General features: G+C 42.2%; 1 pseudogene; it reads right to left on the reverse strand.

The window, feature by feature from the left end:
- Positions 1–27196, reverse strand: part of LOC124032450 — a 78502-nt pseudogene extending 51306 nt beyond the window's left edge.
- Positions 27197–27493: the final 297 nt, after the last annotated feature.

A 27493-nucleotide genomic window follows, 5' to 3' on the forward strand; every position in this document is an offset into this window, starting at 1 on the left:
AGTCATTATGTTATATACACCTGTATATATACATTTACATTACATTTAGTCATCATGTTATATACACCTGTACCAGTCATTATGTTATATACACCTGTACCAGTCATCATGTTATATACACCTGTATCAGTCATCATGTTATATATACCTGTACCAGTCATTATGTTATATACACCTGTACCAGTCATTATGTTATATACACCTGTATATACACCTGTACCAGTCATTATGTTATATACACCTGTATAAACACCTGTACCAGTCATTATGTTATATACACCTGTATAAACACCTGTACCAGTCATTATGTTATATACACCTGTACCAGTCATCATGTTATATACACCTGTACCAGTCATCATGTTATATACACCTGTACCAGTCATTATGTTATATATACCTGTACCAGTCATTATGTTATATACACCTGTACCAGTCATCATGTTATATATACCTGTACCAGTCATTATGTTATATACACCTGTACCAGTCATTATGTTAAATACACCTGTATATACACCTGTACCAGTCATCATGTTATATATATATCTGTACGAGTCATTATGTTATATAAACATGTATATACACCTGTACCAGTCATTATGTTATATATACCTGTACCAGTCATCATGTTATATACAGCTGTACCAGTCATTATGTTATATATACCTGTACCAGTCATTATGTTAAATACACCTGTATATACACCTGTACCAGTCATTATGTTATATATATATCTGTACAGTCATTATGTTATATAAACCTGTATATACACCTGTACCAGTCATTATGTTATATATACCTGTACCAGTCATTATGTTATATACACCTGTATAAACACCTGTACCAGTCATTATGTTATATACACCTGTACCAGTCATTATGTTATATACACCTGTATATACACCTGTACCAGTCATTATGTTATATACACCTGTACCAGTCATCATGTTATATACACCTGTACCAGTCATTATGTTATATATACCTGTACCAGTCATTATGTTATATACACCTGTATATACACCTGTACCAGTCATTATGTTATATACACCTGTACCAGTCATCATGTTATATACACCTGTACCAGTCATTATGTTATATACACCTGTACCAGTCATTATGTTATATACACCTGTATATACACCTGTACCAGTCATTATGTTATATACACCTGTACCAGTCATTATGTTATATACACCTGTACCAGTCATTATGTTATATACACCTGTACCAGTCATTATGTTATATACACCTTATATACACCTGTACCAGTCATTATGTTATATACACCTGTATATACACCTGTACCAGTCATTATGTTATATACCTGTATAAACACCTGTACCAGTCATTATGTTATATACACCTGTATAAACACCTGTACCAGTCATTATGTTATATACACCTGTACCAGTCATTATGTTATATACACCTGTATATACACCTGTACCAGTCATTATGTTATATACACCTGTACCAGTCATTATGTTATATACACCTGTATATACACCTGTACCAGTCATTATGTTATATACACCTGTACCAGTCATTATTTTATATACACCTGTACCAGTCATCATGTTATATACACCTGTACCAGTCATCATGTTATATACACCTGTACCAGTCATCATGATATATACACCTGTACCAGTCATCATGTTATATATACCTGTACCAGTCATCATGTTATATATACCTGTACCAGTCATCATGTTATATACACCTGTACCAGTCATCATGTTATATACACCTGTACCAGTCATTATGTTATATACACCTGTATAAACACCTGTACCAGTCATTATGTTATATACACCTGTACCAGTCATTATGTTATATACACCTGTATATACACCTGTACCAGTCATTATGTTATATACACCTGTACCAGTCATTATGTTATATACACCTATATATACACCTGTACCAGTCATTATGTTATATACACCTGTACCAGTCATTATTTTATATACACCTGTACCAGTCATCATGTTATATACACCTGTACCAGTCATCATGTTATATACACCTGTACCAGTCATCATGATATATACACCTGTACCAGTCATCATGTTATATATACCTGTACCAGTCATCATGTTATATATACCTGTACCAGTCATCATGTTATATACACCTGTACCAGTCATCATGTTATATACACCTGTACCAGTCATCATGTTATATACACCTGTATATATACATTTACATTACATTTAGTCATCATGTTATATACACCTGTACCAGTCATTATGTTATATACACCTGTATATATACATTTACATTACATTTAGTCATCATGTTATATACACCTGTACCAGTCATTATGTTATATACACCTGTATATATACATTTACATTACATTTAGTCATCATGTTATATACACCTGTACCAGTCATTATGTTATATACACCTGTATATATACATTTACATTACATTTAGTCATCATGTTATATACACCTGTACCAGTCATTATGTTATATACACCTGTATATATACATTTACATTACATTTAGTCATCATGTTATATACACCTGTATATACACCTGTACCAGTCATTATGTTATATACACCTGTACCAGTCATTATTTTATATACACCTGTACCAGTCATCATGTTATATACACCTGTACCAGTCATTATGTTATATACACCTGTACCAGTCATCATGTTATATACACCTGTACCAGTCATCATGTTATATACACCTGTACCAGTCATCATGTTATATACACCTGTACCAGTCATTATGTTATATACACCTGTACCAGTCATCATGTTATATACACCTGTACCAGTCATCATGTTATATACACCTGTACCAGTCATCATGTTATATATACCTGTACCAGTCATCATGATATATATACCTGTACCAGTCATTATGTTATATACACCTGTACCAGTCATCATGTTATATACACCTGTACCAGTCATTATGTTATATATACCTGTACCAGTCATTATGTTATATACACCTGTATATACACCTGTACCAGTCATTATGTTATATACACCTGTATATATACACCTGTACCAGTCATTATGTTATATACACCTGTATAAACACCTGTACCAGTCATTATGTTATATACACCTGTATAAACACCTGTACCAGTCATTATGTTATATACACCTGTACCAGTCATTATGTTATATACACCTGTACCAGTCATTATGTTATATACACCTGTACCAGTCATTATGTTATATACACCTGTACCAGTCATCATGTTATATACACCTGTACCAGTCATTATGTTATATACACCTGTACCAGTCATTATGTTATATACACCTGTATATACACCTGTACCAGTCATCATGTTATATACACCTGTACCAGTCATTATGTTATATACACCTGTACCAGTCATTATTTTATATACACCTGTACCAGTCATCATGTTATATACACCTGTACCAGTCATCATGTTATATACACCTGTACCAGTCATCATGTTATATATACCTGTACCAGTCATCATGTTATATACACCTGTACCAGTCATCATGTTATATACACCTGTACCAGTCATTATGTTATATACACCTGTATATATACATTTACATTACATTTAGTCATCATGTTATATACACCTGTACCAGTCATTATGTTATATACACCTGTACCAGTCATCATGTTATATACATCTGTACCAGTCATCATGTTATATACACCTGTACCAGTCATCATGTTATATACACCTGTACCAGTCATCATGTTATATACACCTGTACCAGTCATTATGTTATATATACCTGTACCAGTCATTATGTTATATACACCTGTACCAGTCATTATGTTATATACACCTGTACCAGTCATCATGTTATATACACCTGTACCAGTCATCATGTTATATACATATATACACCTGTACCAGTCATCATGTTATATACACCTGTACCAGTCATTATGTTATATACACCTGTACCAGTCATTATGTCATTATGTTATATACACCTATATATACACCTGTACCAGTCATTATGTTATATACACCTGTACCAGTCATTATTTTATATACACCTGTACCAGTCATCATGTTATATACACCTGTACCAGTCATCATGTTATATACACCTGTACCAGTCATCATGATATATACACCTGTACCAGTCATCATGTTATATATACCTGTACCAGTCATCATGTTATATATACCTGTACCAGTCATCATGTTATATACACCTGTACCAGTCATCATGTTATATACACCTGTACCAGTCATTATGTTATATACACCTGTATATATACATTTACATTACATTTAGTCATCATGTTATATACACCTGTACCAGTCATTATGTTATATACACCTGTATATATACATTTACATTACATTTAGTCATCATGTTATATACACCTGTACCAGTCATTATGTTATATACACCTGTATATATACATTTACATTACATTTAGTCATCATGTTATATACACCTGTACCAGTCATTATGTTATATACACCTGTATATATACATTTACATTACATTTAGTCATCATGTTATATACACCTGTACCAGTCATTATGTTATATACACCTGTATATATACATTTACATTACATTTAGTCATATACACCTGTACCAGTCATTATGTTATATACACCTGTACCAGTCATTATTTTATATACACCTGTACCAGTCATCATGTTATATACACCTGTACCAGTCATTATGTTATATACACCTGTACCAGTCATCATGTTATATACACCTGTACCAGTCATCATGTTATATACACCTGTACCAGTCATCATGTTATATACACCTGTACCAGTCATTATGTTATATACACCTGTACCAGTCATCATGTTATATACACCTGTACCAGTCATCATGTTATATACACCTGTACCAGTCATCATGTTATATATACCTGTACCAGTCATCATGATATATATACCTGTACCAGTCATTATGTTATATACACCTGTACCAGTCATCATGTTATATACACCTGTACCAGTCATTATGTTATATACACCTGTACCAGTCATTATGTTATATACACCTGTATATACACCTGTACCAGTCATTATGTTATATACACCTGTATATACACCTGTACCAGTCATTATGTTATATACACCTGTATAAACACCTGTACCAGTCATTATGTTATATACACCTGTATAAACACCTGTACCAGTCATTATGTTATATACACCTGTACCAGTCATTATGTTATATACACCTGTACCAGTCATTATGTTATATACACCTGTACCAGTCATTATGTTATATATACCTGTACCAGTCATCATGTTATATACACCTGTACCAGTCATTATGTTATATACACCTGTACCAGTCATTATGTTATATACACCTGTATATACACCTGTACCAGTCATCATGTTATATACACCTGTACCAGTCATTATGTTATATACACCTGTACCAGTCATTATTTTATATACACCTGTACCAGTCATCATGTTATATACACCTGTACCAGTCATCATGTTATATACACCTGTACCAGTCATCATGTTATATATACCTGTACCAGTCATCATGTTATATACACCTGTACCAGTCATCATGTTATATACACCTGTACCAGTCATTATGTTATATACACCTGTATATATACATTTACATTACATTTAGTCATCATGTTATATACACCTGTACCAGTCATTATGTTATATACACCTGTACCAGTCATCATGTTATATACATCTGTACCAGTCATCATGTTATATACACCTGTACCAGTCATCATGTTATATACACCTGTACCAGTCATCATGTTATATATACCTGTACCAGTCATTATGTTATATATACCTGTACCAGTCATTATGTTATATACACCTGTACCAGTCATTATGTTATATACACCTGTACCAGTCATCATGTTATATATACCTGTACCAGTCATCATGTTATATATACCTGTACCAGTCATCATGTTATATACACCTGTACCAGTCATTATGTTATATACACCTGTACCAGTCATTATGTTATATACACCTGTACCAGCTATTACTAACTGATGCAAACATGCTGTGTCACTCACACACACACCTGCAAAGAAAACCCCAATATGAGGTGTAAAAGCAGGTGAATCTACCTGTAGTATCGTGACTGCAGGTACGTTGAGCAGACAGCCTTGGAGACGTGTGAGGCTGAGCCGAAGTCGATGACCTTGACCCTGTAGGGCTGTCTGAGTGGATCCACCAGCATGATGTTCTCTGGCTTCAGGTCGGCATGGATCAGACCCAGAGACTTCAACTTCATCAGCGCCGTCGCCACCTGGTGGGGAAATAGACGTAACACCGAAGGGTTAAACAGCTGTGTGCCAGCTGTGTGCTAGCTATGGACACTGAAGGGTTAAACAGCTGTGTGCCAGCTATGGACACCGAAGAGTTAAACAGCTGTGTGCCAGCTATGGACACCGAAGAGTTAAACAGCTGTGTGCTAGCTATGGAGACTAAAGGGTTAAACAGCTGTGTGCTAGCTATGGACACTGAAGGGTTAAACAGCTGTGTGCTAGCTATGGACACTGAAGAGTTAAACAGCTGTGTGCTAGCTATGGAGACTAAAGGGTTAAACAGCTGTGTGCTAGCTATGGACACTGAAGGGTTAAACAGCTGTGTGCTAGCTATGGACACTGAAGGGTTAAACAGCTGTGTGCTAGCTATGGACACTTAAATAGCTGTGTGCTAGCTATGGACACTGAAGAGTTAAAAACTATGGACACTAAAGGGTTAAACAGCTGTGTGCCAGCTATGGACACTGAAGGTTAAACAGCTGTGTGCTAGCTATGGACACTAAAGGGTTAAACAGCTGTGTGCCAGCTATGGACACTGAAGGTTTAAACAGCTGACACTGAAGGGTTAAACAGCTATGGACACTGAAGGGTTAAACAGCTGTGTGCTGGACACTGAAGGGTTAAACAGCTGTGTGCTAGCTATGGACACCGAAGAGTTAAACAGCTGTGTGCTAGCTATGGACACTGAAGGGTTAAACAGCTGTGTGCTAGCTATGGAGACTAAAGGGTTAAACAGCTGTGTGCTAGCTATGGACACTGAAGGGTTAAACAGCTGTGTGCTAGCTATGGACACTGAAGAGTTAAACAGCTGTGTGCTAGCTATGGACACTGAAGGGTTAAACAGCTGTGTGCTAGCTATGGACACTGAAGGGTTAAACAGCTGTGTGCCAGCTATGGACACTGAAGAGTTAAACAGCTGTGTGCTAGCTATGGACACTGAAGGGTTCACTCTTTTCAAAGAACATTTTACTAGGACTTTAATGACAATTTAAAGACACAAACACCTATTAAGGCTGACACACAGATCAAGTAAGGTAACATGCAATTGTACTGTTTTGGAGAGTTATTTGAGTACAATGTATGGTAACAGGTAACAGGTTAATATGTAACAAATGACTCATTCAGAATAAGCACCAGGTAATTGTCACATTGTCTCTGTGTCGATAAAGTTGTATTGTATTGTCACCTGTTGCAGTATGGGTCTGATGTGTTGTAGAGGCAGGGGGCTGAACTTGCTGTGCTTCAGGAAGTCATACAGGTTCTGCTCCAGCATCTCAAACACCAGGCAGGTGTGGCCTTTGTGTTGGAAACACTCGTAGGAACGCACAAAGTTAAACTCGTCGGCGTTCTCCGCGCTCAGACGGTTCAGGATGCCCACCTGGGAACAGACAGAATGACAAACCTTGACACTTGACAATCTTGACACTCTACGGCTAGTTTTGTACATTTTAGTCATAGTCTAGCTCAAGTTGAGCTTGAATTTCCTCTTGAAAGCCAATAGAAATCTATCAATTAAATTGATCTAGTACCTCAACATACTAAACAGTCAGTCCTATCTATTATAGTAGTAGGTGCGTCCCGTTAACATCTAAATTCTCCTGAAGTGTGCACTCAGTCAACACTTCACACAAATCTGAAAAGCATTGGTTTAGTGGGACATTACCCCATATTTTTGAATACCAGTTATTTCCTTTCAAATCAGTGAAGGAAAAGTTAACAACGTAGGGAGGAAGGAGAGATGAATTGGGACTTCGCCATGGTCTTGTGCTTGCATATGGTAATGACAGGAGGGGTTTAAAGAGGAACTGCACCCGCTGATTTGGCCTCGTTTTTTTGGCTTGCTCTTCAAGAAATGCTGGCCGGCCGTGACAGAAGCCAAACGTGAGTTGGCATGGGGTGTGGTTTGATGTGGGTGTGTCCTTGCCACCACCAAGACACACCCCTCTGTCAGAACCTCGCCCACAGCGGTTTCCTCTCCACTCAATCACAACTAACAAACCTCCTGCAGGTTGAGGTCAGTAACTACAGGCAGATGTATAAGATAAGATCCCTGGAGGAAGCTTTGGGCCAGTAGCCTCCAGAGTAAACTACGGTTTTTGATTTTTATTTTTTAAATAACGTTCAAATAGAGTAACAGGTCCATGTAGAATAAACAACCCTTTACATAAAATACCATAGAAGCAGTGTTCTGCTAATATAACAATGTTCACCTTTCATTCCCAGCCGATACAGATACGGTGCCTGTCAGCATTTTGTCTGGTGGTAAATGGGGTTACCATGGTAACATGTCAGAGCGGTCATAACTTCCTGTGTGGCGTCTCGTATACAACATGAGTTCCCTGATCCTGGTCCAGAATACACAGGGTTTCTCCCTCCCATATTGACTGATCCTGGTCCAGAATACACAGGGTTTCTCCCTCCCCATATTGACTGATCCTGGTTCAGAATACACAGGGTTTCTCCCTCCCATATTGACTGATCCTGGTCCTCATATTGACTGATCCTGGTTCAGAATATACAGGGTTTCTCCCTCCCATATTGACTGATACCTGATCCTGGTTCAGAATGGTTTCTCCCTCCCATATTGACTGATACCTGATCCTGGTTCAGAATACACAGGGTTTCTCCCTCCCATATTGGTGGTTCTACCCTCCTCATATTGACTGATCCTGGTTCAGAATACACAGGGTTTCTCCTCCTCATATTGACTGATCCTGGTTCAGAATGGTACACAGGGTTTCTCCCTCCTCATATTGACTGATCCTGGTTCAGAATACACAGGGTTTCTCCCTCCCCATATTGACTGATCCTGGTTCAGAATAGACAGGGTTTCTCCCTCCTCATATTGACTGATCCTGGTTCAGAATACACAGGGTTTCTCCCTCATATTGACTGATCCTGGTTCAGAATACACAGGGTTTCTCCCTCCTCATATTGACTGATCCTGGTTCAGAATACACAGGGTTTCTCCCTCCTCATATTGACTGATCCTGGTTCAGAATACACAGGGTTTCTCCCTCCTCATATTGACTGATCCTGGTTCAGAATACACAGGGTTTCTCCCTCCCCATATTGACTGATACCTGATCCTGGTTCAGAATACACAGGGTTTCTCCCTCCTCATATTGGCTGATAAAATGCAATAAAAAAAAATACAATGCAAGTAAAAGATGTCAACTAAAAGTTTAATGCAGAGTGACAGGTTTCTTTTCCATCAAGCCCGTCCGAACGTCATCCTGCAAGTCTCCATAGATCCATCCGTGAACCCAGTTGCTGTGAACCCAGTTGTTGTGAACCCAGTTGTTGTGAACCCAGTTGTTGTGAACCCAGTTGTTGTGAACCCAGTTGCTGTGAACCCAGTTGCTGTGAACCCAGTTGCTGTGAACCCAGTTGCTGTGAACCCAGTTGTTGTGAACCCAGTTGCTGTGAACCCAGTTGCTGTTCTATGACCAACGGCAGCTAGGATCGATGCTATCTGACAAACAAACGTGTCCTCTGTTTGAAGTTTGAACAGGTCAGACTAAACCTAACTAAATGATGTTCTCCCCACTGAAAACCACAGGTGAGCAGGCAAAGAGATCAGCTCCTGGCCCGTCATCAAAGATACTGGTCGGTCACACCAAAACGAAAATCCACTTTGTCATTATAGGGTAATTGTGTGTAGACGGGTGAGAGATACTTTATGCATTTTTTTTAAATTCAAGCTGTAACACAACATGTGGAATAAATCAAGGGGTATGAACACTTTATGAACACTGATTATAATCCAAACTATTAGGCCTCGCTCAAAAGTACATGTAATCGGATGAGAAATGTAGTTAGCGAGGTGCGCGCTAATAGCGTTTCAATCAGTGACGTCACACACTCCGAGACCTTGAAGTAGTGGTTCCCCTTTGCACTGCTTTTGTATAAGGGATGGGTAACGATGCTTCGAGGGTGGCTGTTGTCGATGTGTGCAGAGGGTCCCTGGTTCGAGCCCGGGTAGGGGCGAAGAGAGGAACGGAAGCTATAACTGTTACATATAAACAATCGATGAAATAAACCAGGAAGCCTAATAGTATTGTTCTGGGGGGAAAAAAATGCCTCAGTAGTAGATTGATACACTGTATATATGGATAATATTTACATAGGCAGGCTACTTTTTTTATGCCAGACAAAACCGGAGGATATTAAAACAAGCGCTTTCTGGTCACTAATGTCGATATGTGCGCCAATGTTGATGAATTGTCGTTGGTCAACATTAAAGGCACGGAGCTTTTTGGTTCTGAAGCACAGAGATGTTTTTTTGAAACAAGAATTTGGTGCAATTTTATTGTACCTTTATTTAACCAGGCAAGTCAGTTAAGAACAAATTCTTATTTTCAATGACGGCCTAGGAACAGTGGGTTAACTGCCTTGTTCAGGGGCAGAACAACAGATTTGTACCTTATCAGCTCGGGGGTTTGAACTTGCAACCTTCCAGTTACTAGTCTAACCACTAGGCTACCCTGCCGCAATGCCGTCGGGTCTATGTTAGTTACCAGATCGAATATGCAAAGGCATAAATAGAAAATACAAATGGTAGGCTAATAACCTATTAAAATATGTACAGCATATAAAATAAATCCCATTCCGTTTCACACTGACGGCCCCAAAAACCCTTCTCACTAGGCTAGCTCATCCGAAATGTGTTAATTGACAGTCTGCTGGTCCAATCAGAGGGCTGAATGTGCGTTTCAATAACCAGTTAGTTGTACTTTTTTTTTGTTTTTTTTTTTTTTAAATTGCAAGCGCATAGCTGCAGCTACTGTCTCCAGCTGCTTGGAGTAACTACGTCGACTCTGCAACACAACTAGTAACAAAACATTACAAATCATGGTCTGATCATTTCAAGTCATCCGTCTCTAGATATTATATTTTTCTATGAAGCCGAGTTTTAAGTCATCAAATTTGTGACTCGAGTCCGCACATCTACAGAGAGGGTATGTCTGCGTGATGCAGCGGGTCCCCTTTTCTGGTCTCCTCCCTGTTGCATGTTGGTCTGCAAACTGGATCCGTCTCGAACAACTGCAGCAGGCGATCCTCATACACAATGTACTTCCTCATCTTATGGGGTGGTGTTGACACGGAGGGCCTGTGACAGGGTGATACAATAGACAAGTGGTTAAATTGCATTTAGTTAGAAAAGGACAAAAGATTTTTGATAATGTACTTCACAACCAAAATGACTCTTGACTGGTTGTATCTGCTGGTTTGAGGAACTAACTTTGGTCTGTCATCAGGGCAGTAACCTCATTTAAGACACTTCTAAATCGACACTAGTTACCACAGCCACAAACCCCAACCATTTCTAAACATTCTTAAAATGTGATTTCAAAACCTCAACACAATGCTAACCTTATGCCTAACCTCAAATCAAAACCCGAAAAAGCAACAAAGAAAATAAAATGTGCTTTTCATGATTTGTTACATTATAGCCAATTTTGACTTTGTGTCTGTGTTAAATCCTAATTGCCTGCATAGCCTCAGATGGGACTAGTCAGGTGGCTGACGACTTTGCGGTTTGATGCTCCAAATTCACTGTATAAATCCGACTCCGAGGTGAGGTTGTTACGACCAGAGTTGCATCCATTATTTAGTTTTGCCTTAAGACAATATACACTTGTATGAGCCACAAACTAACTTGCAAATCGGACTTGCATGCTAACGTTAGCTAGCATGATCAAATAACAACATTAAATAACCAGCAGTATCTAGAAAATACACAAACTAGTAGGAGCACGATTTAATTAACTAACATTGTAATCAGACAGCTGGCTAGCTAGTTAGACGTTAGCTAAAATGTCAGCTAAGCCCACCCCTGTTTTATCTAAAAAAATATATATATAATGTTTTAAAGATAGCTACCAACATAACCAGCAATAACATTATCAACTAAAGTCATACCAGGGAGGTCATTATCTCTGGTTATACTCACCACCACCAGGCGAGCGCCATCCACCTGTTCCGCATAGCCGGGATCCTCCGGCAGGACATGCAAACCACATAACTTTGTCTGTGGAGGCATGGTCACGATCTGCCTTGTGTTGAACGTGTTGGGAGAGGGGGGGGGGGGGGGGGGGAGCAGGCAGACCGGAGCCAATTTGCACGTGGAGCTTGGCCAAAGGGGGCATGATTTTGTTAACAATTTTAATCCAAACCCCAATCTTCATTTGGCCAATATTCCACCCATACAACGACAAAAGGCCTATATATACACAGAGAGAGAATATAAAACATTAGGAACACCTTTCCATGACAGACTGGCCGGGAGACAGCTATGATCCCTTTTGATGTCACTACCAAATCCATGTAGATGAAGGGGAGGAGACAGGTTAAAAGAATGATTTTTAAGCCTTGAGACGGTCTGTTTTCTCTCATGTATTAAGAAGCCAGTGTTTTTCCTCTCGTTGTTTCTGAGTAACTTGGGTCACGGGGCCAAAGACAAAGAGCCTCAGACTGACTGAACACGTTTTTTTGGTATCTTTCAACGACAGTGTGGAGATATGAAGAGAACAGAGGTCAGATCGAGCAGCAGTTATCACACACACAGTCCACAGAGACACACACAGACACACTCACTCACACACACACACAGTCCACAGAGACACACACAGACACACTCACACACTCACTCACAAACACACACAGTCCACAGAGACACACAGACACACTCACACACACACACACACTCACACACAGTCCACAGAGACACACACACACACACACACACAGACACACTCACTCACACACACACACACACACACACACACACTCACACACAGTCCACAGAGACACACACAGACGCACACACACACACACACAGTCCACAGACACACACCGACACACTCACTCACAAACACACAGACACACTCACTCACACACTGTCCAGAGACACACAGACACACAGACACACAGACACACAGACACACTCACTCACTCACTCACTCACTCACACACACACTCACACACTCACACACTCACACACTCACACACTCACTCACCCACAGGTTGTATTTTTCCTATAATGGCTGAGACCCAAATCTTGTTTGTTGTAACGCTGTACTGTTGAGTGATTTGCAAATCTTATAATACATTATATAATATTATAGTAAACAACATATAGGGCTTAACGTAGAACCACTTTAAGAACAACACATTTTTATTTAGGCCAAGCAAATCCATTGATATTATAAACTTGTTATTTCATTAAAAAAAATAACAGAATAATGGACTTGCCTGACTAAATACATAGGATGCATGCATGGCCATTTTTCTTTAGCCTATGAGACAGACACAGGAACACATAATAAAGTCATGAATAGTATTAATCTCACCAACGCAGTTTTTATAATGAGAACGCGACCCCCCCCCCCAAATAATTTTGCAATAGAAGGATTTGTATGGAAAGCCAAGTTGAAGAGTTTTTATAATGAGAAAGCGACCCCCTCCCCTCCATAAAAATAATTATAATAATAATTTTGTAATAGAAGGATTTGCCAAGTTGAAGACAGAATTAGATGTTGTCGTTCTTATAATGACGTGGTGTTAAAACACAACAGAGTAGTGAAACACCCTTTGAAGAATATTCTCTCATCCAGAGCGACTTAAACATTTAGTGAATTCATCTTAAGATCGCTAGGTAGGAGAAACACATGTCAGTCAGTCAGTCATAGTAAGTACACTTCCCCTCAATAAAATAAATAAAAGCTATCAGCATAGTCATAGCTAGTAAAGAGGTAAAAAGCCTGGACTGGGCTGAGCGGGGCCTTAAAGATGGGAGGGCCAAGAGACCAGAGGTGGCAGGAAGGAGGGCTCAGGGTGTGGTGAAGGGTTTGAGCATAGCCTGAAAGTAAGGAGGGGCAGTTCCACTTGCTGTGGTGGCTATTCAGATGGTCTGGGGGTAAAAACTATCAGCCAGCAGGTAGCCTAGTGGTTAGAGCATTGGGCCAGTAACCAGCAGGTAGCCTAGTGGTTAGAGCGTTGGGCCAGTAACCAGCAGGTAGCCTAGTGGTTAGAGCGTTGGGCCAGTAACCAGCAGGTAGCCTAGTGGTTAGAGCGTTGGGCCAGTAACCAGCAGGTAGCCTAGTGGTTAGAGCGTTGGGCCAGTAACCAGCAGGTAGCCTAGTGGTTAGAGCGTTGGGCCAGTAACCAGCAGGTAGCCTTGTGGTTAGAGCGTTGGGCCAGTAACCAGCAGGTAGCCTAGTGGTTAGAGCGTTGGGCCAGTAACCAGCAGGTAGCCTAGTGGTTAGAGTGTTGGGCCAGTAACCAGCAGGTAGCCTAGTGGTTAGAGCGTTGGGCCAGTAACCAGCAGGTAGCCTAGTGGTTAGAGCGTTGGGCCAGTAACCAGCAGGTAGCCTAGTGGTTAGAGCGTTGGGCCAGTAACCAGCAGGTAGCCTAGTGGTTAGAGCGTTGGGCCAGTAACCAGCAGGTAGCCTTGTGGTTAGAGCGTTGGGCCAGTAACCAGCAGGTAGCCTAGTGGTTAGAGCGTTGGGCCAGTAACCAGCAGGTAGCCTAGTGGTTAGAGCGTTGGGCCAGTAACCAGCAGGTAGCCTAGTGGTTAGAGCGTTGGGCCAGTAACCAGCAGGTAGCCTAGTGGTTAGAGCGTTGGGCCAGTAACCAGCAGGTAGCCTAGTGGTTAGAGCGTTGGGCCAGTAACCAGCAGGTAGCCTAGTGGTTAGAGCGTTGGGCCAGTAACCAGCAGGTAGCCTAGTGGTTAGAGCGTTGGGCCAGTAACCAGCAGGTAGCCTAGTGGTTAGAGCGTTGGGCCAGTAACCAGCAGGTAGCCTAGTGGTTAGAGCGTTGGGCCAGTAACCAGCAGGTAGCCTAGTGGTTAGAGCGTTGGGCCAGTAACCAGCAGGTAGCCTAGTGGTTAGAGCGTTGGGCCAGTAACCAGCAGGTAGCCTAGTGGTTAGAGCGTTGGGCCAGTAACCAGCAGGTAGCCTAGTGGTTAGAGTGTTGGGCCAGTAACCAGCAGGTAGCCTAGTGGTTAGAGTGTTGGGCCAGTAACCAGCAGGTAGCCTAGTGGTTAGAGCGTTGGGCCAGTAACCAGCAGGTAGCCTAGTGGTTAGAGCGTTGGGCCAGTAACCAGCAGGTAGCCTAGTGGTTAGAGCGTTGGGCCAGTAACCAAAAGTTTGCTAGATTGAATCCCCGAGCTGACATGGTAAAAATCTGTAGTTCTGCCATTGAACAAGGCAGTTAACCCTGAGTTCTTAGGCCGTCATTGTAAATGTGAATTTGCTAGATAAATAAGGGTTCAATTAAAAATATTAAGTGTGACAGTTTTTGCCACGATGCTGCTTTGTCCGAGTGATGGAAGCGGGGAGAACAGGCCATGACTCGGGTCCCTGATGATCTTCTTGTGTCCTGGAGGCCAGGCAGTGAGCGTACCTCTGTAGCACCTTGCGGTGCGCGGCGGTGCCGTACCAGGCGGTGTTACACCCTGATAGTATGCTCTCGATGGTGCTCCTGTAGAACACTGAGGAGCCTCAGGGACATGACGAATTTCTTCAGTATCCTAAGTTGAAGAGTTGCTGTTGTGCCTGTAGAACACGGAGGAGCCTCAGGGACATGACGAATTTCTTCAGTATCCTAAGTTGAAGAGTTGCTGTTGTGCCTGGCACGGTCGGCAGCCCTGCGAGGGTTAACGTACACACGTCCTCCGTAGAGACCGTAAGTACCTATTCCCTCGTTGTCCCCGGGGGATTTTCCTCGGCCGCTCAAAATCGGCACTGTGCTCGAAAATGATGTTCAGCTCGTCCGGCAGGGCGGCGTCCGCGACATTCCTCGCAAACACCGTTTTTTCCCAGCATTTGGGCTGTTGTTGCCTCGCATGTGCTATCCCAACAGCTGCTCTTCACTTGACTGTCAGTCAGAAAATGCCCTAGATCTGATGATGTGTCAAAAAATATGTATAATAGCATAATTAGAAGTATTCTACTTCATTTACAATGTCATTTACAAAATAGCCTCCAATACCCTACTCAACAAATTGGATGCAGTCTATCACAGTGCAATCGGTTTTGTCACCAAAGCCCCATATACTACCCACCATTGCGACCTGTACGCTCTCGTTGGCTGGCCCTCGCTTCATACTCGTCGCCAAACCCACTGGCTCCATGTCCTCTACAAGACCCTGCTAGGTAAAGTCCCCTCTTATCTCAGCTCGCTGGTCACCATAGCATCTCCCACCTGTAGCACACGCTCCAGCAGGTATATCTCTCTGGTCACCCCCAAAACCAATTCTTTCTTTGGCCGTCTCTCCTTCCAGTTCTCTGCTGCCAGTGACTGGAACGAACTGCAAAAATCTCTGAAACTGGAAACACTTATCTCCCTCACTAGCTTTAAGCACCAACTGTCAGAGCATCTTACAGATTACTGCACCTGTACATAGCCCACCTATAATTTAGCCCAAACAACTACCTCTTTCCCAACTGTATTTAATTTATTTATTTATTTTGCTCCTTTGCACCCCATTATTTTTATGTCTACTTTGCACATTCTTCCATTGCAAAACTACCATTCCAGTGTTTTACTTGCTATATTGTATTTACTTTGCCACCATGGCCTTTTTTGCCTTTACCTCCCTTATCTCACCTCATTTGCTCACATTGTATATAGACTTGTTTATACTGTATTATTGACTGTATGTTTGTTTTACTCCATGTGTAACTCTGTGTCGTTGTATCTGTCGAACTGCTTTGCTTTATCTTGGCCAGGTCGCAATTGTAAATGAGAACTTGTTCTCAACTTGCCTACCTGGTTAAATAAAGGTGAAATAAATCAAATAAAAATTTTAACCTTTATTTAACTAGGAAATTATTATTTTACAATGACGGCCAAACCCGGACTACGCTGGGCCAATTGTGCGCCGCCCTAATGACAGTGTCGATTTAGGTTTTAAGTATCACGGTTAGGTGAGTCGGTTAGAGACATTCGATTTCGACATTATTTTGGATTTATGTGTCCATTTAAACAGTTTTCACCCCGTTAACATGAAGGAGACACTAACTGTTACTGAGACCTCTATACAAAAACAAAAAATGATTATCTGACAGATTGAACCTTGTAAGAATCCTGGATCTATGGCTAATTTAACTGACTAATTAGATGCAAGTGTAACAGTATAACTTTAGACCGTCCCCTCGCCCATACCCGGGCGCGAACCAGGGACCCTCTGCACACATCAACAACAATCACCCACGAAGCATCGTTACCCATCGCTCCACAAAAGCCCTTGAAGAGCAAGTGGAACTACTACTTCAAGGTCTCAGAGCAAGTGACGTCACCGATCGAAACGCTATTTAGCGCGCACCACCGCTAACTAAGCTAGCAGTTCCACATCCGTTCCACTCACCCACCTTTTGGCCTCATCCTTTTCCGCAGCAACCAGTGATCCAGGTCACGGCACCAATGTAACAGTATAACATTTCACATCCGTTAAACAAGGACAGAAAAGTAAATGTTTGATGGCGAATTTGGACAAATCCGTCAAGACGCCAACCAGGAGAAAGGCTTAAACACCAACTTGTGAGTTATATTGAATATGATCCTCCTTTATATAACAATATAATGACATAAAAAAAAGATTGGCTGATCATTTATCAATGACTTATCAACCGATTTAGCAAGTGTAGAAAATCCTCAGTGGTACCTAGATTCTAGACATGACCATGTATTAGTTGTGACGCACTCAGGTTCCAAACTCTGTTTTTAGACGATACTGACTTTAAAAGACCAAAAGTATCCAATTTACACTTTTCCGGGTGAAATTTTTGACACTAGACCTAAATTAGTCTGATTCATATCGATGCAAGTCTGATGCATATCGAGGCTGTTTTCAAGGGGATTGGTGGAAATTGGTTGCTTTTTTTAGGGGCAGTCGCTCTAAGGTCTATGGGACATTTCCTCTTGAAAGGCAATAAACGTCTAGCCTGGTATCCGAGCTGATATACGTCACAAAACCATGAAGGTGAAACGGATCGGTCTGGAATCCAGGCTAATACACATCACCAATTAAAATCAACCAAGCGTAACAGACTAACAAAGTAGTACCACGTCTTGAAGGGCGATAAACACGAATGAACCAAGTCGATCCAAATCAAAATAAATGACTCACCTCGATCTGACCCTGTCGTGCGTACGAGGGGTGGTTCTTGAGGATCTTGATGGCCACGATATCATTGGTTCCCCTCTTCCAACACTTGGTCACCTGACCGAAGGTCCCCCTCCCCAGGAACTCCAGCACCTCATAGCTACAGGAGACCGAACACAGAATCTCATGTTGCACCAGCTGGTAGTCCCCTTCTCCACTGGAGCTTGAGCTCTTGGTGGTGGGGGCCGAGTGGGGGATGGACTGGCCCGTACCCCCTCCTCCTCCTCCTCCCCCCGTACGCGTAGAGAAGACGGGAGGAGGGGCAGAGAGCTCCTCTAAGATCTGAACACTCCCACAGCCGCTCCCGCTGACAACCTCGTCATTCTTCCTCTTCTGGCCCTGTCGTCGCACCCCGTTCCCCATGCTGGCCGTCTCAGAGTTCGTGTGTGAGGAGTGTGTGTACTGGTCGTTGAGGCGGCGACTGGAACCCCGGGGGAGGTTGCCCGTGCTGTCTGCTGGTCTGACCACCACCTGGCCACGGGAGCCTGGGGCGGGAGGGAACACTAACGCAGAGGGGGCGAAGGGGGGCACTGCCATGCCTAGTGCAGGGGTGAAGGAGTAACCCCCTAGTCCCTGCTGTCCCCCCACGGAACCGTACGGGCAGTCAGAGGAAGCTTCCCAAACACAGTTCTCCACCTTCATCTTCTTGACACGACAAAATGCGCTGGAGGAGCTGGAGGGAGCAGAGAACACCTGGAGCTGGGACGACATACCTAAGGAGAGGAGGGGAGAGGGAAGGTGAGTAGGGGAGAGGGACGGAGAGGAGGGGAGAGGGAAGGAGAGGAGGGGAGAGGGAAGGTGAGTAGGGGAGAGGGAAGGAGAGGAGGGGAGAGGGACGGAGAGGAGGGGAGAGGGAAGGAGAGGAGGGGAGAGGGAAGGAGAGGAGGGGAGAGGGAAGGAGAGGGAAGGAGAGGAGGGGAGAGGTGAGTAGGGGAGAGGGAAGGAGAGGAGGGAGGGGAGAGGGAAGGAGAGGAGGGGAGAGGGAAGGAGAGGAGGGGAGAGGGAAGGAGAGGAGGGGAGAGGGAAGGAGAGGGAAGGTGAGTAGGGGAGTGTGACGGAGAGGGAAGGAGAGGAGGGGAGAGGGAAGGAGAGGAGGGGAGAGGGAAGGAGAGGAGAGGGAAGAAGAGATCCACATACAACATTTAACATGTCATCGTGCCTTGATGAAAGGTCTTATAGCAACAAAACACATTGCATGTTACAGAATGCTCATTTAGCAAGAAATACATTCTGTGAATATGTGTTGTGTCCATTGTATCTGTCTGCTAAATTCCTCTCCTATCAGCCAAAAACTGACTCCTGAGCCTGTGTTCACGAAGCATCTCAGGAACAGGAATACTGAACTAGTGCGTTTTCTCTTTTCGATAAAGATTACATGGACACGAAAGATCTGGGGGCCCGGGCCCGTATACACAAAGCATTTCAGAGTAAGAGTACTGATCTGGGATCTGTCATTATGAAATAAAAAGGCAAAACTGATCCTAGAACCAGCACTCTTACTTTGAAATGCTTTGTGGATACGGTCCCAGATCTCTCCTGTCCATTCATTACAATCTTAAAGAGAAAACTTATCCTAGATCACCACTCTTACTTTGAAATGCTTTGTGGATACAGGCTCAGGAGTTTATCCTACTTCTCACAATGAGTAATCATGATGTCCTCATCTCCTCTCACCTAGGCTGCTAGCATGCATCTCATCTCACCTAGGCTGCTAGCATGCATCTCATCTAGGCTGCTAGCATGCATCTCCTCTCCCTGAGGCTGCTAGCATGCATCTCATCTCCTCTCACCTAGGCTGCTAACATGCATCTCATCTAGGCTGCTAGCATGCATCTCCTCTCCCTGAGGCTGCTAGCATGCATCTCATCTCCTCTCACCTAGGCTGCTAACATGCATCTCATCTAGGCTGCTAGCATGCATCTCATTTAGGCTGCTAGCATGCATCTCATCTCCTCTCACCTAGGCTGCTAGCATGCATCTCATCTCCTCTCACCTAGGCTGCTAGCATGCATCTCATCTTCTCTCACCTAGGCTGCTAGCATGCATCTCATCTCACCTAGGCTGCTAACATGCATCTCATCTCCTCTCACCTAGGCTGCTAACATGCATCTCATCTTCTCTCACCTAGGCTGCTAGCATGCATCTCATTTAGGCTGCTAGCATGCATCTCATCTCCTCTCACCTAGGCTGCTAACATGCATCTCATCTCCTCTCACCTAGGCTGCTAGCATGCATCTCCTCTCCCTGAGGCTGCTAGCATGCATCTCATCTCCTCTCACCTAGGCTGCTAGCATGCATCTCATCTCCTCTCACCTAGGCTGCTAGCATGCATCTCATCTCCTCTCACCTAGGCTGCTAGCATGCATCTCATCTCCTCTCACCTAGGCTGCTAGCATGCATCTCATCTCCTCTCACCTAGGCTGCTAGCATGCATCTCATCTTCTCTCACCTAGGCTGCTAGCATGCATCTCATCTCACCTAGGCTGCTAGCATGCATCTCATCTCACCTAGGCTGCTAACATGCATCTCATCTCACCTAGGCTGCTAGCATGCATCTCATCTTGGCTGCTAGCATGCATCTCCTCTCCCTGAGGCTGCTAGCATGCATCTCATCTTGGCTGCTAGCATGCATCTCATCTTGGCTGCTAGCATGCATCTCCTCTCCCTGAGGCTGCTAGCATGCATCTCATCTTGGCTGCTAGCATGCATCTCCTCTCCCTGAGGCTGCTAGCATGCATCTCATCTCCTCTCACCTAGGCTGCTAGCATGCATCTCATCTAGGCTGCTAGCATGCATCTCACCTAGGCTGCTAACATGCATCTCATCTAGGCTGCTAGCATGCATCTCATCTAGGCTGCTAGCATGCATCTCATCTCCTCTCACCTAGGCTGCTAGCATGCATCTCATCTCCTCTCACCTAGGCTGCTAACATGCATCTCATCTAGGCTGCTAGCATGCATCTCCTCTCCCTGAGGCTGCTAGCATGCATCTCATCTCCTCTCACCTAGGCTGCTAGCATGCATCTCATCTCCTCTCACCTAGGCTGCTAGCATGCATCTCATCTCCTCTCACCTAGGCTGCTAGCATGCATCTCATCTTCTCTCACCTAGGCTGCTAACATGCATCTCATCTCCTCTCACCTAGGCTGCTAGCATGCATCTCATCTCCTCTCACCTAGGCTGCTAGCATGCATCTCATCTTCTCTCACCTAGGCTGCTAGCATGCATCTCATCTCACCTAGGCTGCTAACATGCATCTCATCTCACCTAGGCTGCTAACATGCATCTCATCTAGGCTGCTAACATGCATCTCATCTCCTCTCACCTAGGCTGCTAGCATGCATCTCATCTTGGCTGCTAGCATGCATCTCATCTCCTCTCACCTAGGCTGCTAGCATGCATCTCATCTCACCTAGGCTGCTAACATGCATCTCATCTCACCTGGGCTGCTAACATGCATCTCATCTCACCTAGGCTGCTAGCATGCATCTCATCTTGGCTGCTAGCATGCATCTCCTCTCCCTGAGGCTGCTAGCATGCATCTCATCTCACCTAGGCTGCTAACATGCATCTCATCTCCTCTCACCTAGGCTGCTAGCATGCATCTCATCTCACCTAAGCTGCTAGCATGCATCCCATCTCCTCTCACCTAGGCTGCTAGCATGCATCTCATCTCACCTAGGCTGCTAGCATGCATCCCATCTCCTCTCACCTAGGCTGCTAGCATGCATCTCATCTCCTCTCACCTAGGCTGCTAGCATGCATCTCATCTCACCTAGGCTGCTAGCATGCATCTCATCTCCTCTCACCTAGGCTGCTAGCATGCATCTCATCTCCTCTCACCTAGGCTGCTAGCATGCATCTCATCTCCTCTCACCTAGGCTGCTAGCATGCATCCCATCCCATCTCACCTAGGCTGCTAGCATGCATCTCTTCTTCCATTGCCTGACTGCACTATAGTAGTCTTTGGAGAGTTGGTTAAAGCTAGTCATGATGATTCTAACTGCATTGTGGGTTAAGGGCTTGTAAGTAAGCATTTCACGGTAAGGTTGTTGTATTCGGCACATGTGACAAATAAAATTAGATTTGAACTGTGTCGAGGAGAAACCCACGTCGCCAAATGATCGAATGTAGTGCACTAAATGGGCTGTAACAAAACCCTGCAGGGAAGTTAGCTAGCTCTCCTGGAGCACAAAACTGGACCGTTTTATCTCCATCTCTTCATTCAAAGACTCAATCATGGACACTCTTACTGACAGTTGTGGCTGCTTTGTGTGATGTATTGTTGTCTCTACCTTCTTGCTGTTGTCTGTGCCCAATAATGTTTGTACCATGCTGTGTTGTCATGTTGCCATGCTGTGTTGTCATGTGTTGCTACCATGCTATGTTGTTGTCTTAGGTCTCTCTCTTTATGTAGTGTAGTGTTGTCTCTTTATGTAGTGTAGTCTATGTTGTGTTGTCTCTTTATGTAGTGTAGTCTATGTTGTGTTGTCTCTTTATGTAGTGTAGTCTCTTTGTGTAGTGTAGTGTTGTCTCTTTGTGTAGTGTAGTGTTGTCTCTTTGTGTAGTGTAGTGTTGTCTCTTTATGTAGTGTTGTGTTGTCTCTTTATGTAGTGTTGTCTCTCTATGTAGTGTTGTCTCTCTATGTAGTGTTGTGTTGTCTCTCTATGTTGTGTAGTGTTGTCTCTTTATGTAGTGTAGTCTCTTTATGTAGTGTAGTGTTGTCTCTCTATGTAGTGTTGTCTCTTTATGTAGTGTTGTCTCTATGTAGTGTTGTGTTGTCTCTTTATGTAGTGTTGTCTCTCTATGTTGTGTAGTGTTGTCTCTATGTTGTGTAGTGTAGTCTCTTTATGTAGTGTAGTCTCTTTATGTAGTGTAGTCTCTTTATGTAGTGTAGTCTCTTTAAGTAGTGTTGTCTCTTTAAGTAGTGTTGTCTCTTTATGTAGTGATGTGTTGTCTCTTTATGTAGTGATGTGTTGTCTCTCTATGTAGTGATGTGTTGTCTCTCTATGTAGTGATGTGTTGTCTCTATGTAGTGGTGTATTGTCTCTCTATGTAGTGGTGTATTGTCTCTCTATGTAGTGTTGTCTCTTTATGTAGTGTAGTCTATGTTGTGTTGTCTCTTTATGTAGTGTAGTCTCTTTGTGTAGTGTAGTGTTGTCTCTTTGTGTAGTGTAGTGTTGTCTCTTTATGTAGTGTTGTGTTGTCTCTTTATGTAGTGTTGTGTTGTCTCTTTATGTAGTGTTGTCTCTCTATGTAGTGTTGTCTCTCTATGTTGTGTAGTGTTGTCTCTTTATGTAGTGTAGTGTTGTCTCTTTATGTAGTGTAGTCTCTCTATGTAGTGTTGTCTCTCTATGTAGTGTTGTCTCTTTATGTAGTGTTGTCTCTATGTAGTGTTGTCTCTTTATGTAGTGTTGTCTCTCTATGTTGTGTAGTGTTGTCTCTATGTTGTGTAGTGTAGTCTCTTTATGTAGTGTAGTCTCTTTATGTAGTGTAGTCTCTTTATGTAGTGTAGTCTCTTTATGTAGTGTAGTCTCTTTAAGTAGTGTTGTCTCTTTATGTAGTGATGTGTTGTCTCTCTATGTAGTGTAGTGTTGTCTCTCTATGTAGTGTAGTGTTGTCTCTATGTAGTGTAGTGTTGTCTCTATGTAGTGTAGTGTTGTCTCTATGTAGTGTAGTGTTGTCTCTATGTAGTGTTGTCTCTTTATGTAGTGTTGTCTCTCTATGTAGTGTTGTGTTGTCTCTCTTTATGTAGTGTTGTGTTGTCTCTTTATGTAGTGTTGTCTCTCTATGTTGTGTTGTCTCTCTATGTAGTGTTGTCTCTCTATGTAGTGTTGTCTCTCTATGTAGTGTTGTCTCTCTATGTAGTGTTGTCTCTCTATGTAGTGTTGTCTCTTTATGTAGTGTTGTCTCTCTATGTAGTGTTGTCTCTCTATGTAGTGTTGTCTCTATGTTGTGTTGTCTCTCTATGTAGTGTAGTGTTGTCTCTTTATGTAGTGTTGTCTCTCTATGTAGTGTTGTCTCTCTATGTAGTGTTGTCTCTCTTTATGTAGTGTTGTCTCTCTTTATGTAGTGTTGTCTCTCTTTATGTAGTGTTGTCTCTCTTTATGTAGTGTTGTCTCTCTATGTAGTGTTGTCTCTTTATGTAGTGTTGTCTCTCTATGTAGTGTTGTCTCTCTATGTAGTGTTGTCTCTCTATGTAGTGTTGTCTCTCTATGTAGTGTTGTCTCTCTATGTAGTGTTGTCTCTCTATGTAGTGTTGTCTCTTTATGTTGTGTAGTGTTGTCTCTTTATGTAGTGTTGTCTCTTTATGTTGTGTTGTCTCTCTATGTAGTGTAGTGTTGTCTCTTTATGTAGTGTTGTCTCTCTATGTAGTTTTGTCTCTCTATGTAGTGTTGTCTCTTTATGTAGTGTTGTCTCTTTATGTAGTGATGTCTCTTTATGTAGTGTTGTCTCGTCTCTCTCGTGATGGGTGTTTAGTCCTTTATTTGTTTTACATGTTTAATCCCAGCACCCGTCCCCGCAGGAGGCCTTTTGCCAGGCCGTCATTGTAAATAACAATGTTCTTAACTGACCTGCAAAATAAAAATACGGGCCACAGCCCTTATCTAGTGTCTGACTGTCAAGTTGTTGACAACAACGTTGTTCACAAACAGCTATCTAGCTAGTGTGCTCAAGGCAACTGCACTTATCAACATTATACATGTTATACTAGCCATTTATGATACAAAAAAAAAGAGAAGGAGCTTCTCCATCTGAACTGTTTTCCATCTAGGTTGACCATTGCAATGTTAAAGGCCAAGACAGTGGACTCTCCTGAGACAAAGGCCTAGCTAGATAACTGTCAAAATGTTGTGCCTCTCTGGTGAACATCCAAATTTCACCTCCAGGCGTAATCAATTTCAGTGGTTCCCAAGCGGTGGGATGACATTGACAAAAATAATATATATATATACACACACACACAGAACAAAAATATAAAACACAACACGTCTCATGTTTCATGAGCTGAAATACAAAATCCAATAAAAATGTTCCATAATCACAAAAAACGTATTTCTCTCAAATGTTGTGCACAAATGTGTTTACATTCCTGTCAGTGAGCATTTCTCCTTTACTAAAATAATCCACTCTCCTGACAGTTGTGTCATATCAAGAGGTGGATTCAACAGCATGATTACACAGGTGCACCTTGTGCTGGGGAAAATAAAAGTCCACTTTAAAATGTGCAGTTGTGTCACAACACAATGCCACAGATGTCTCAAGTTGAGGGAGCACACAATTGGCATGCTGAGTGCAGGAATGTCCACCAGAGCTGTTGCCAGATAATTGAATGCTCATTTCTCTAATATAAGCCGTCTCCAACTTTATTTTAGAGAATTTGGCAGTACGTCCAACCGGCCTCACAACCGCAGACCACATGTAGCCATGCGAGCCAAGGGCATCCACACCCAGCTTCATCGCCTGCGGGATTCGGAGTAGTATTTATGTCTGTAATAAAGCACTTTTGTGGGGGGAAAAAGTCATTCTGATTGGCTGTGCCTGGCTCCCCAGGGGGTGGGCCTATTGCCATCCAAATCATGTGAAATCCATAGATAGATTAGGGACAAATAAATATATTTCAATTGACTTATTTCCTTATATGAACTGTAACTCAGTATAATCTTTGAAAGTGTTGCATTTATATTTTTGTTAAGTGTGTGTATATGTATATATATATATAAATAATGTTTCAGTATCAAAAAATGTTTCCAGTGTAAACTTCAAATCTATTCGGTTTTAGATGTTTATGTAAAAAGGCCTTGTACATTTTACAATAGCCTATAATCTTTCATCATTTACAATCAACAAAATACAAGCTAGACAATCAGTGCCCCATTGATTTTGATATGTTTGAGCCTAAGAACAGAGCATTGGCCATGTCAAACTGTACTGTAATTAGCTTAAAAACGGTTACGTTTTACTTTCAGTTCCATGGCAGGGTGTCTGGATTTGCATGAGATTAACTTTGAAAATACTACAGTTTCAATCTGCTGCCAACATAATGTTGTTGATGTATTGCTTGGTCTACTTGTTTTTGCACCCCTCAACCCTTATGGTGGGTCACGAAGCCAAACAGTTTTAGGAAGCCCTGATCTATTCCATAAGGACGTTTCATTGTAGGTTACCCATTTCTCAAACAAAACGGAGCTAGCCGACATTGTCATTACTGAAGACATAGACAACTACAGTAGCTAGCTGGCTAACTTTAGCTACTTGTCCCATTTCAAGCCTAGCTAACTAACGTAGTTAGAAACGTCAATATCACCCTCGGGTTGTAAACCCTACCGAAAACCGAATCGTGTTTGAGACATAAACCATCTACATACCTGATTTGATTTCACAGTGTAATGTCGATGATTAATACAGTCATCAATTGAAAATCCCACACAGGCTAGCAGATTATCTGATTTAGTTAGCTGACGTTCGCTATTTTGCCGATTAACTAGTAACGCTAGGCCTTCATTTCATTGTTTTCCAACGACAGAGAAGTAGATAAGAAGAAACACACAATTTGCGTGGGGGTTTCGGTCGGAAACAGTCAACTCGGTTGAAATAAAATGAAATAAAAAACAATAAAATAATAAACACGTATTTCGGTATATTAAAAAAACACTTATTTTATAAGCTAAAACCCGATCATAAGACCACCTAACAGCAGACCGCTGTGAAGCAAGCCAGATATACTAAGTACTTCCGGGTCACGGATTCTTCTTCTGCGGTAGGGTTTATCGGCGGTTGGTATGTAGCGTTATGGTGCATTTATCGCCACCTACTGTACTGGAGTGTGGGCCAGAGACCGGGACAAACTAAATCCTACCTGCCAGCCCCGTTGCTCTCAAAAAAGAAAAAATATGTCAGACTATATCTAATGACGTTCTACTCAATATACTCTTTAAAATTATTTCCTGTATGCCCTTCTTCCTCATACTAGATGTCAGCCTCTCTCTTTCCCTCTGATACTGCCCACACTGTATCAGTACCTGCT

Source organism: Oncorhynchus gorbuscha, linkage group LG03, assembly GCF_021184085.1.
Source record: "Oncorhynchus gorbuscha isolate QuinsamMale2020 ecotype Even-year linkage group LG03, OgorEven_v1.0, whole genome shotgun sequence".
Classification (NCBI taxonomy): domain Eukaryota; kingdom Metazoa; phylum Chordata; class Actinopteri; order Salmoniformes; family Salmonidae; genus Oncorhynchus; species Oncorhynchus gorbuscha.